This window comes from Staurois parvus, unplaced genomic scaffold, assembly GCF_062004578.1.
Source record: "Staurois parvus isolate SC_StPar_1 unplaced genomic scaffold, SC_StPar_1.0 ptg000274l, whole genome shotgun sequence".
Classification (NCBI taxonomy): Eukaryota; Metazoa; Chordata; class Amphibia; order Anura; family Ranidae; genus Staurois; species Staurois parvus.
In genome coordinates, this window is record NW_028318070.1 from 49,721 (window position 1) to 62,254 (window position 12,534).

The window sequence follows — 12,534 nt, forward strand, 5'->3', positions numbered from 1 at the left end:
GCGGGGGGGGGGGGGATAGTGGAAGGCTCTCCCAGGTGGGAGGCAGGGGTGTTGTTGGTCAATGTTAGACTGTCTCCATGGGGGGGGGGGGGGGTTAGGTGGGTGGTGCCCGTGGGGGCAGACAATTTTTGTGTTGCCTAGGGCAGCACAAAACCTAAATACACCACTGGGGAAGATCCATCTTATAAAGTCCTCAGAGTGACATCACTGGGGTACTTTGGGCTCCATGTAAATTGATAGGCTGGTTACTGATCAGCTGGCAGCTCCACCTCTAACCCTTTTGAATTTGGACCTTGCCTTTTTAAGGTTAATAATCTAACGTATGTTTTTGTTTCTGTAATTTATAGAATTTGTGATTTTTGCATCCCAAGGCCTTATAATTCTGTAAAGTAACCCTGACAACAATTCAAGATTGACAGACTAAGCAAGTGCAGGGGGTAGGCAGCACCAGGTGCTGAATCGTACCTCTGACTAGTATAAAAAAATATTGCTGTGGGGAGCCTAAAATATGCAAATTGTGACTTTTGTGAAAGTCCGCACTGAGAAATTGCAAATTGCATCCTACAGTGCAATGCGGGGTCTCTCAATACCTTGACACCAATCTTGCTTAAAGTTTTCTTTTATGCTGCAGTTGTCCTGGGTTCAGAGGCTCATGGGGAAACTCTGTTGAAATTTAAGTGTAGTGCGACAATCCTTAAAGCAAAACTGAAGGCACAACTTTTTTCATTTTGAATCGAGTAATGGAAGGTTATAATCCCTATCTGTTTTTTGCCATTTTTCAGACTGGAGAGATTTCCCTTCACTTCCTGTCCCACAACAGGAAGTGAATCCCTAGTAGAACTTGGTTGCAGTAGTACTTTCCCTACAATTTTGCACACAAAGTCCAATGTGTTGTACATTACCATCAACTATGTAACAAAAGGGCCTGTCTGCTTGGTTAGTTTGTCATTTGATATAGTTTTGTTCATTCCTGAAGGATATCATACAGAGGTTGTACAATCCAGACTGTAACGTGTTATGCCAGTTTTCAGGCTATAATTGGACAATCCATACAGTTTCTAGGTTTAGAGAAGTACAATCTCTCAATGGATTAAGTTTGCTTTGAGAATTTTTTTCCTTGCTGTGACACGTCTGCTTCCAATCATTAACTAATGGAAAAGCTGAACCAATCAACTAGTCAGGAATCTCGGGCAAGAAATGTTGTTAAAGCTTGCTGGCATCGTGGTGTGCCGCACAGATTTACTACACGACCCTCCAGTCTGAATCTAGTCATACATGTTCTATGTGAAATATAAAAAAAAAAAAATAGGCAAGAGGAGAAGTGCTGGATCATACACAGGAAACGGTACGAGGCCAGACTGTGCTTAAGCCCGGGTTCACATATATGCGGTGCAGTAAATCGCATGTGATTTGCACAGGAACTGCACCGCATTACTGTGCAAATCACATGCGAGTTGTGTGCGGTGTGATTGGAGCCATACATTTTGTATGGCTCTAATCGCACTGCACCCGCACCAAAAACATGCAGGACCCTGTTTTTTTCTTTTTTGGTCCACACTAGAATCAGATCGCATGCATATTCACATCTATGCGATCCGATTCTGCCCATCGCAAAGCGTTTTGCGGACCGCTTTCGGGGTGTTAACGTACACACCCGCAGCGGTTCGCATGAACGGGGTGCGATTCTGATGCGGTGTGGAATTCGCACAGAAAACGCTGCGAATTCCGCACCGCATCAGTGTGAACCCGGGCTAAAGGGTCGTTTCATTTATACAGGAAGTGTGTAGTATGTAGTTTCCTGATCTATTCATTTATTCAGATAAGCGCTACCTGCAGCGTCTTTATTTTGCAGCTTCTTTACGGGTTACCTTCCAGCTGCAGAGCTCTTTATTTCTGCTGCCCTGGGATAGGACTGAACTCTGCTCCTTTGTGTCATGTCTCAGGACAATGGAAATCATCCTTTTGCTGGAGTCTAGAGATATAGGACAGAAAACTGCAGAAGGAAGTATTAAAGGAAAAGGAAGGTGCATGGATAAAAATTGCAGGAGGGTTTGTTCAAGACAAGACCAGCAGATATAAGTTGACTAAAGAACTGTAAAAAAAAAACAAAAAAAAAAACAGCACAAGGGACAGTTCTTACATTTAAGTGTCTCTTGTACTGGTGCTGGTTCTTGTAGTCGAAGTCTTCTAACCCCTGACCTCCAAAACAGCTGTGATGCTATTTTTGTATTTTTTTTTACCTTTTAATAAAAAGTTACCTTTTTTAAAGGAAGATCACAAATACCTAATAACCCCGCCCCCCAGCCAGTGCTGATTGGTTGATTGTGGGATTATGGATTCCTGAAGAATGTTAATACCCAAACACATCCGGGAGTGTCATAGACAGGACCCCCTTCTGCACTCAGTGGTTCCTTCCACCACCCCTACCTCAACACTGTGTTCTGTAGAGATGTATGGGTCTGTGGATGGAAGTGCAAAGGGGAAACAGGCATCTGACCAGGGGCGAACTAGGGGGCAATAGGGGATCATGGGGCCCCTGCGTCCTCGCCCACACTCAAACCACACCCAAAAAAGCCTATGAGAGGTACCAGGGGCATCTCATGGGGCCCCCTACTGACCCTGGGCCCTCGGGCAGTGCCCCAGTTTCCAAATGGTCAGCCTGCCCCTGCATCTGACTCTTCTGAAAGTGGATATGAAAATTATTCAGGTGACCATAGCTCTTCATGACAGTGAACGATCTAGTTCCCATCAGAGTAGGGTAAGCATTTTGCATGCAAATTCTTAAACTTTTTTTTTTCTTCTATATAAATATCAACAGTCAATTTAAGGAAAACAATCATGGGAAATTTGGATTCTGTCATTACTAGGTTTCTAAAAAAAAAAAAAAAAAATCCATTCATTCTGCTGGTCCATGGCTTGTATACCTGGAGTTCTGGCATGACTTGTTGCATACTTGCTACAGGACAGTTGCTAGATACTGAAGCAAGCCGGGTCAGTCTGGCGGTGGGTCAGCATTGGCTGTCTCTGTATTTCAAGGTGAGTACTCCTGTTGCTAGTTCATTCTGGATATGAAGAGAGAACATTACCGGTCTATGGGCATCGCCAGATTAAGCAGTAGGATTTCTGATTCTGTTGGCACTCTGATTCTAATAAAGAAGTTTGAGCATGGAATAGCTTTGCACTGACCCCCGACCTCGCCATGCCCATATCCTACCCCTGACCCTGTGACTGCAACCCTAAAAATGAATTTATCCAGATATGAAGGTTTCCTTCCCTTGATGAAGTGTTCCTTGGCACGGAGAAGCTGCGCCCTGTATGATATGAGGAAGTGTAGTCTGTATATGTTCGTGTTGGTTACTGCTGAAATATTAAGGTTTCTTTCTTGCGCTGAAATGAATTTAAAATAGCTAAAATTGTGCTAGCCATCTTGGTGGCCAAGGAAGGGCACTGATATAATTGCTGTCAACCCTGGTGCCAAATGGTTCATAAAAAGGTTTTTAAAGTGTACCGGTCACACGTATCCTGTGGAGGCATTTTGTGGTCTGATTTCCTATTCGGCCTATCGCATCTTTAGGAATTTATGACCACACCGAGACGTGCTGAGGACAAGCAATGCTGTCATCACTGAACAAATTGGACAGGCTGCATTCTGGTCTACCACTAAAAAAAAGAAACTTGCACTTGGAAACATGGAGGCTGCAATTGCCAGCTTTCTCTGAAAAATGCTAGTTTCCTGGCTATCAAGGTGATCCAGAGGCTTCCTTTCTGTGCCACTGACCTGAAGTGTGCGGATAAAGTTCCAACCTCACCCTGTCTCTTACAATCTGCTGGCTTGTTCCAGGTCTTGGTATTGTGAAACCCTGTCCATTTAAAGCCTAAGTTCATCTTTTCAACTCTAGGGGCCACAGTAGATATTAATAATCTGTGCAGCTTTGTTAAATGTTCATTCATTATATTGCCACACCTGTAGGCCATTTGGGTCCCCCAGAGGCCTGGCTATAAAAAAATTCCCAGTTAGCAACCCCCGTGGCCTGTCGCCCTGCAAGGGCATGAAATCTGTTGGACGCTCACTGCCAGCATTACAACAAGGCAGATTGTAGGGTTTACTAACTGGGAGTTTTCTGGCCAGGCTTCCATGGGGCCCCAAATGGCCTACAGGTATGACAATAGCATTATGTAAGTTGCACACATATTACTACCTACTGGGGCCCCCTGACTGCATAAACTATATTCTGGACAAGGTGAACTTAGACTTTAATGCCCACCCCTGACCCAGGTATCCTTGGCTTTATGGTGCCCCAATGCCCCCTTTTTCTATTGTAGCTGCTGGAAAATACCCGGTGCTTCTGTGTATGTGGGAGCATGTGACCACCTCCTGTGCAGTGCTTGGTCCTAGCAACCAATTGCTAGGACTGAACACTGTCACATGACAGGAGGTGACACGTCATTACTCCCTGCAATGATGGAATGACCAGGGAGCCATGTGAAGATGAGTATACGTGGGGTGGAGGGTGGGCTTTAGAGACCCTGATACTTTTTTCCGAATGGACAAGGTGACAGGGTCTCTTTTTTAAAGTCAGGGCCAGGGAACTAGGACTTGCAGAACTAGGTTAGCAATGTGAACCTCTGTATTTCCTGGTGCAGGTTTTCTTTAAGTCCACAAAACGGCTCTGCGGATTTTTGGGTGACTCGAACACTAAATGAACTTGATGTAGGGAGCTTTGGATACAAGGCGCTTCAATGACGCTAGGTGTTATGCACTTTATTTACCAGAAAGTTGTTCATGGGTCAGTTGTAAAATTGATTTATTTTCTACGATTTATTTAATTTTGCATGTCTGCTGTAACACTTGACAATAAAAAAGAAAACACAACTGCTACGTTTCATGTGTTTTTTGTCTTGAATTATAGATACCATATTGGATATAGTTCCATAGAGCTGAAAGTGATTTTGTGTGTGATGGTCGACTAGCTTTTATTTTATCCATCTTTATGCTCTGAGAAGGGCAAATCTTAGGCTCCGTTCATAGCAATGCGTTTTTTTAGTGGTTTTTGCAGAAACACACTACAGTCCATTTAACATGGTTTCCTATGGAACATGTTCACATTTTTGCTTTTTTGAGCTGCTGCATTTTTGAAAAGGGTCAGTGACTTTTATAAAAGCATCGTTTTTGCTACAATAGAGTTCAACGGAGAATCTGCTGAAATGCAGTGCAAACCGGACAAAAAGCAAACTGCGTAGGTGTGAACGGAGCCTTAATTTCAGGAGCCAGAAAGTTGAGATCCTGGTCCCTCCGCTGATAATGATAGAAATGTCCCTGCCTCACATTTGTACTCTTTCCCTTGTTGTCACATCAGCTTCGGTAGAGACTACAAGAAGCGGTTTTCAACACGTTGGGATTGATTTACTATAACTGAAGAGTAAAATGTGAAGGTGTGCATGGCAGCCAATCAGTTTCTAACTTCAACTTGATCAGTAATGGGCAGCATAGTGGCTAAATAGTTAGCACTTTTTCCTGGCCGTACTAGGGGTACTCAATCTCAACCACGGCACCACCTGCCTGAATCAGATAGGCTGGTTGTACTGAAGTCGAATGATGGATCAACTTCAGTGCACTTGGACAGCAGCATTGTCAGTCTGTGGGGAGGGTAGTGTTGATGGACTAACAGACTTAGGTGTATTTAACCAAAAAATTAAAGCCGAACTCCAGCTAACACTTTTTAAGCAGTTACAGGAACATTTTTTTTTCCCCTTTTTTGGAATAAAGTTTTTTTCATAAATAAAAGCTGACCATTGTAAACACCCGTCAGTGGTAAACCGTTCGTCTCAATACTCTGCTACTTCTGGAAAGCTTGGTCCGTTAAAGGTTGAAAAGTTGAAAACTAAGACTTATCACCAGGTGAAATTAAAATAAAAAGCCTAAAGAAAGAACACTGGGGCAGCACAGTGGTTGAATAGTTAGCATTTTTGCCTGGCAGTACTAGGGTCGTTGGTTCAAATCTCAACCACGGCACCACCTGCCTGGAGTTTGCATGATCTCCCCGTGCCTGCATGGGTTTCCTCCGGGTACTCCGGTTTCCTCCCACACTCCAAAGACATGCTAGGAGGTTAATTGGCTCCTGTCTAAAATGGGCCCTAGCATGTGTATGTATGAATGTGAGTTAGGGACTTTAGATTGTATCCCAAGCACGGCACCACCTGCCTGGAGTTTGCATGATCTCCCTGTGCCTGCATGGGTTTCCTCAGGGTACTCTGGTTTCCTCCCACACTCCAAAGACATGCTGGGAGGTTAATTGGCTCCTGTCTAAAATTGGCCCTAGTATGTGTATGTATATATGTATGAATGTAAGTTAGGGACTTTACATTGTACGCTCCTTGAGGGTTAGGGACTGATGTGAATGTATAATATATATGTAAAGTGCTGTGTAAATTGATGGAGCTATGTAAGTACCTGAAATATATACATAATAGGCTTTGTCATTAGAAACCTGGAAGGTGATTGGTTTCTATAAAGAGCTGTGCCAAATTTTGACAACTAGGGTAATGTACTCTCCAGTTTTAGTAAATCAACCCTGCAATGTGACATAGTCTGCTATTGTCGTCATCAGGAAACCCATCCATTCAGCCATCGCTAGAGTGCATGTAGACAGGAAGTGACTGAAAAGAGGCCACAGGAGATGAGCAGCACTGAAATACAACAAGGGGTGGGGGGGGGGAAGAAGGTAAAAGCACATCTGTTTTTTTGGATGTTGGCCAGTGGTAAAAATCCAGGAACATTTTCCAGAACACGTTAGTGCTAGATACACACTACACATCTCATAATCCGTAGTCCATCTCTGGCGTGAGCAAGTAGATTGTGGCTACTCGCCCTTCTTTTTGTCCATCCTGATATTCATGTGGCCATATTAGGTCAATGATGTACTGCGCAGCCTGGGGACATTGCAACAACAGCTGATTAGTTAAGAGATGACAGCTGCCTTCCGGATTTGGTTGAACTCGTTAAGCCAGCCATACATGGGTTGAAAAATTACAAACAAAATTTTCTTTAGAAAATCGTAACTAAGACTCCGACTTTTGTACCATTAGTGGACCGCAGCATCTGCCGATTTGCATGTGGCCATTGAAGTTGAGTGATCAGACATGTTGGAAATTTTTTGAGAAAACGAACAAATTTCTAATCAATGATGTGAGAATCGTGCGAGAAATATAATTAAAAAAGGAATGAGCTGTGACCTGGAAAGGAAAGAAGATTCTCAGCCACAAAAATTCTTTTCTTTAGCAACATGGTGTGAAATTGAAGGCTTGGTTGGTCGGATTCCTAAATCAATGGTGGTACCATCGGATTACAAACACACAAACTGATTTTTTGAAAGGAAATTCATTCAGAATTCAACCCTTGTATGGCTTGTATTAGGAACGAACCCAAGCTTATCACTAGTGCTGACCCTGCTGTGCATGGTTCCTCACACTGACGCATGTTTTCTAGTGGCCATTGATGAGGTTTAGGTTTTTCAGTACTACCGGTATGAGGTGAATCCTAGCCATATTTATTTATTTCAGGTACTTATATAGCGCTGTCAATTTTACGCAGCGCTTTACACATATATATTGAACATTCACATCATTCCCTAACCCTCAAGGGGTGTACAGTCTAAGGTCCCTAACTCACATTCATACATACATATACTAGGGCCAATTTAGACAGGATCTAATTAACCTACCAGCATGTCTTTGGAGTGTGGGAAGAAACCAGAGCACCCAGAGGAAACCCACGCAAGCACAGGGAGAACATGCAAACTCCATGCAGGAGGCACCATGGTTGGGAATCAAACCCATGACCCATTTACTGCAAGGCAGACGTGCTAACCACTAAGCCACTGTGCCGCCCATTAGGTCCTTGTGGCTGTATTAGGTCAATTTCCTAACCCTGCTGGACTTGGTTCCCACCACTGACTCCTACATCCTGTAGTGGCTAGGGATGAGGTTTGCCACATCCATGGGTATGAGCCTTTGAACCATGTCCAGTAGGCTTAGAAGGACCTTCAAAGTGAGTTTTGCATTATTGCGATGGAACCCAACCAGGATTGCGAGGATGCATCCGTCTGCTTCACCAACCAGATGGGCTCCATGTTCCACGTCTGGTGGCGATGTCCGATAGTAACTAGATTTTTGGATCCGAATATTTAATCTTATCTAATGGGGTGAATGTTCGCAGGACACCACAGACGGCGCTCTTCCATAAATATCCAATTACAGTGCCAAAAAAATCCAGTAAATTGATCACCTATATGCTGTAAGCAGCGAGAATCACTATAGCTAAACATTGGAAGAGATCACTTCTTCCACTTGAATATGTTGAGAACAAATTTAATTGGATTGTGATTAACGACAGATTCACCTGTATTCTACACAACAATACTACTAAATTTGATAAAACATGGGACCCATGGATTCAATATATTTCTGTGCCTTGATATTTCCCTTTTCTCTTCTCGTCATGTCTTGTCTCTTCTCTTGTCTCTTCTCTTCTTGTCTTTTCTTTTCTTCTCTTGTCTCTTCTCTTTTCTTCTTTTCTCTTTTCTTCTCTTGCCCCTTCTCTTTTATTCTCTTGTCTCTTCTCTTATATCTCCTCTTTTCTTTTCTTCTCTTGTCTCTTCTCTTCTCGTCTTTTCTTCTCTTGTCTTGTCTCTTTTCTCTTCTTGTCTCTTTTCTCGTCTCTTGTCTTCTCTTGTCTCTTCTCTTGTCGTCTTTTCTTTTCTTCTCTGTTCTTGTCTCCTCTCCCTGTCCCCTTTTTTATTCCTCTGTTTTCTGGGGCTAATTGAGCCTATTCTTTTACTCGTTATACAACATCTGTCATGGTTTCCTTAACGCTTGTTCTGTGCGATTCTTGAGGCTACAATCACCGACTTTCATATAGACTTTCATATAGAACTTGCCAGGTGGTTTCATAGATTTCTGATTTACTAAGATATGTCTTTTGTTTGTTTAAAATCGGTGTTCTTATGTGTTGGTCGACATTTTCTTTATTATAACATGACAGTTGTCTTTACATTATTTGTAACTTGATATAAAATGTTCAATAAAAACTATTGGGAAAAAACAAAGTGAGTTTTGGTTAAGCCAGCCCGCTCACGATATTAGGGGGGCATAGTGCAGCCATTGTATCAATGTGTCAGAAGGGAAAGGTAACAGGCAGCACAGTAGCTAAATGGTTAGCACTCCCGCCTGGCAGTACTAGGGTCACTGGTTTGAATCCCAACCAGGGCACCACCTGCCTGGAGTTTGCATGTTCTCCCTGTGCCTGCGTGGGTTTCCTCCAGGTACTCCGGTTTCTTTCCACACTCCAAGGACACGCTGGTAGGTTAATTGGCTCCTGTCTAAATTGGCCCTAGTATGTGTATGTATGAATGTGAGTTAGGGACTTTAGATTGTACGCCCCTTGAGGGTTAGGGACCTTAGATTGTACACCCCTTGAGGGTTAGGGACTGATGTGAATGTACAATATATATGTAAAGTGCTGCGTAAATTGACGGCGCTATATAAGTACCTGAAATAAATAAATCTGCATAAGGAGAAATGATCACAGTTAGGAAGCTGCACTCTAAGGCCCCTTTCACATGGGCATTCTGATCTGGTCCATCTGTTTTCAGGATGACCTGATCGGAAGGCCTATGCATCCCTATGGACAAGCGAGTGTAAATGGATGTGTCTCTCTACACCTGCCTACCCCTGTGCCTGATCCACAAAAAAAAAAAAACAAGAAGACTGCGTCCTGTTCTGTTCCATTTTTGCAGAGCGGATTGGAGGTAGTGGGATGTAATTGGACAGAGGAGGTCTATGACATTCACTGCCACATGCATATTTGCCCCTTGTATACATACAGCTGCAGGATGGAGAATGTCACAGCTGCAAATGATTGGCCCAGTACAGGAGGCTTCTTCCTGGTGGACTCACTCAGGTGGGTAAATGATACCAAAAAGCAACCATGCAGATTTAAGCGTACATCCATGTATAAAATGGAAACAAATGAATGGTATACACCGATCAGCCAAAACATTATGACCACCCACCATACCCTTTGGAGGCATGGACACCACTAGAGCTCTGAAGGCATGCTGTGGTATCTGGTGCCAAGCCATCAATAACAGATCCTTCAAGTCCTGTAAGCTGTGAGGTGAGACCTCCATGGATTGCACTTGTTTTTTCCAGCAAAACCCACAGATGCTTGATTGGATTGAGATCTGGAGAATTTGGAGGCCAAGTCAACACCTTAAACTCATTGTGTTCCTCAAACCATTGTTAAATTCACGTTCTTCTATTGCTCTGTGGTCCAGTTCTGATGCTCAAGTGCCCATTGTAGGCACTTTTGGCTGTGGACACGGGTCAGCATTGGACACCCTGGCTGGTTTGGAGCCACACAGCCCCATACACAACAAACTGCGATGCTCTGTGTGTCCTGACACCTTTCTATCAGAACCAGCATTCGCTTTTTCAGCAATTTGAGATACCGCAGCTCTTCTATAGGATCAGGCTACACAGACCAGCCTATACTCCCTATGTGCATCAATGGGCCTTGGCTTCCCTTTGACCCTGTCGCTGGCTCACTAGTTTTCCTTCCTTGGACCACTTTTGGTCGGTCCTGACCACTGCAGACCAGGGACATCCCACAAGAGCTGCAGTTTTGGAGATGTCCTGACCTGGTGGTCTAGCCATTACAATATGGCCCTGGCAGGGGCGGACTGACAACTCATGGGGCCCCCGGGCAACAGGGGATCATGGGGCCCCTGTGTCCTTGCCCAAACTCAAAAAAGCCTATGAAAGAGGTACCAGGGGCATCTCATGGGGCCCCCTACTGACCCCGGGCCCTCGGGCAGTGCTCGAGTTTCCAAATGGTCAGTCCGCCGCTGGGCCCTGGTCAAAGTCACCCAAAACCCACCACGTCTGCTATTTCATCATGGACAGAAAATTAGAAAAGAACATTCTGCGTGAAACTGAGCAAATCTGCCATAGAGACATTTGAGTTTAACCACCTCCCGTCCGGTTTGAATCCCAACCACGGCACCACCTGCCTGGAGTTTGCATGTTGTCCCTGTGCCTGTGTGGGTTTCCTCTCACACTCCAAAGATGCTGGTAGGTGAATTGGCTCCTGTCTAAATTGTCCCTAGTATGTGTATGTATGAATGTGAGTTAGGGACCTTAGATTGTACGCCCCTTGAGGGTCAGGGACAGGGGCGGACTGACCATTCGAGCACTTGGGTACTGCCCGAGGGCCCAGGGTCAGTAGGGGGCCCCATGAAATGCCCCTGGTACCTTTTATAGGCTTTTTTGGGTGTGCTTTGAGTGTGAGCAAGAACACAGGGGCCCCATGATCCCCTATTGTCCGGGGGGCCCCATGAGTTGTCAGTCCGCCCCTGGTCAGGGACTGATGTGAATGTACAATATATATGTAAAGCGCTGCGGAAATTGACGGCGCTATATAAGTACCTGAAATAAATAAATATATATTAATGGTCAGATTATCATCCTGAGCAGGATGAGGCCCTTAGGCATTACAATGTTCCTTCTGAGCAGAGCAGGCCTCGAATAGGTACTCGGCTGAGCTGGCCTGGTTCCTGTGTCTGGGATCCAGACATTATGAATGGAGCGCAGAGCTGCAGCCAGAGTCACATGGAGGGTTCAGAGGAACAATACAGCCGGACAAGGTGGGTGACAATGGGCTTCCACTGCAGGGTGGGGGCAGGGTGTGCTGGAGGCCGCATCAAACACGCGACAAAACCGCACTACGCTATTCTTTTCTGCAGCGTCTCCATTGAAGTCTATTGAACCGAAAAACACAACTTTTTGCATTCAAATAAGTCCCTGACCCTTTCCAAAAACCGCAGCGGGTGAAAGTGCAGAGATGTGAACGTGTCCCATAGGAAATGTATTTATTTTATTTCAGGTGTCAATTTACGCAGCGCTTTACATATATATTGTACATTCACATCAGTCCCTAACCCTCAAGGGGTGTACAATCTAAGGTCCCTAACCCTCAAGGAGCGTACAATCTAAGGTCCATAACCCTCAAGGGGTGTACAATCTAAGGTCCCTAACCCTCAAGGAGCGTACAATCTAAGGTCCATAAACCTCGAGGGGCATACAATCTAAGGTCCATAACCCTCGAGGAGCGTACAATCTAAGGTCCATAACCCTCAAGGGGCGTACAATCTAAGGTCCATAACCCTCGAGGGGCGTACAATCTAAGGTCCATAACCCTCGAGGGGCGTACAATCTAAGGTCCATAAACCTCGAGGGGCGTACAATCTAAGGTCCATAACCCTCAAGGGGCGTACAATCTAAGGTCCCTAACTCACATTCATACATACAAGGGACAATTTAGACAGGAACCAATTCACCTACCAGCATGTCTTTGGAGTGTGGGAGGAAACTGGAGGAAACCCACGCAGGCACAGGGAGAACATGCAAACTCCAGGCAGGTGGTGCTGTGGTCGGGATTCAAACCAACGCCCCTATTACATGCCACTGTGCTGCCCA

General features: G+C 44.7%; 1 protein-coding gene across 1 annotated transcript in view; it reads left to right on the forward strand.

The window, feature by feature from the left end:
• The first annotated feature begins 11,626 nt into the window (after positions 1–11,626).
• MIIP (migration and invasion inhibitory protein) overlaps positions 11,627–12,534 on the forward strand; it is a 29,768-nt gene continuing 28,860 nt past the window's right edge. Inside the window, exon 1 of the mRNA XM_089681626.1 lies at positions 11,627–11,702. The gene's annotated coding sequence lies outside the window, so the exon portion shown is untranslated. The remainder of the gene's footprint in view (positions 11,703–12,534) is intronic.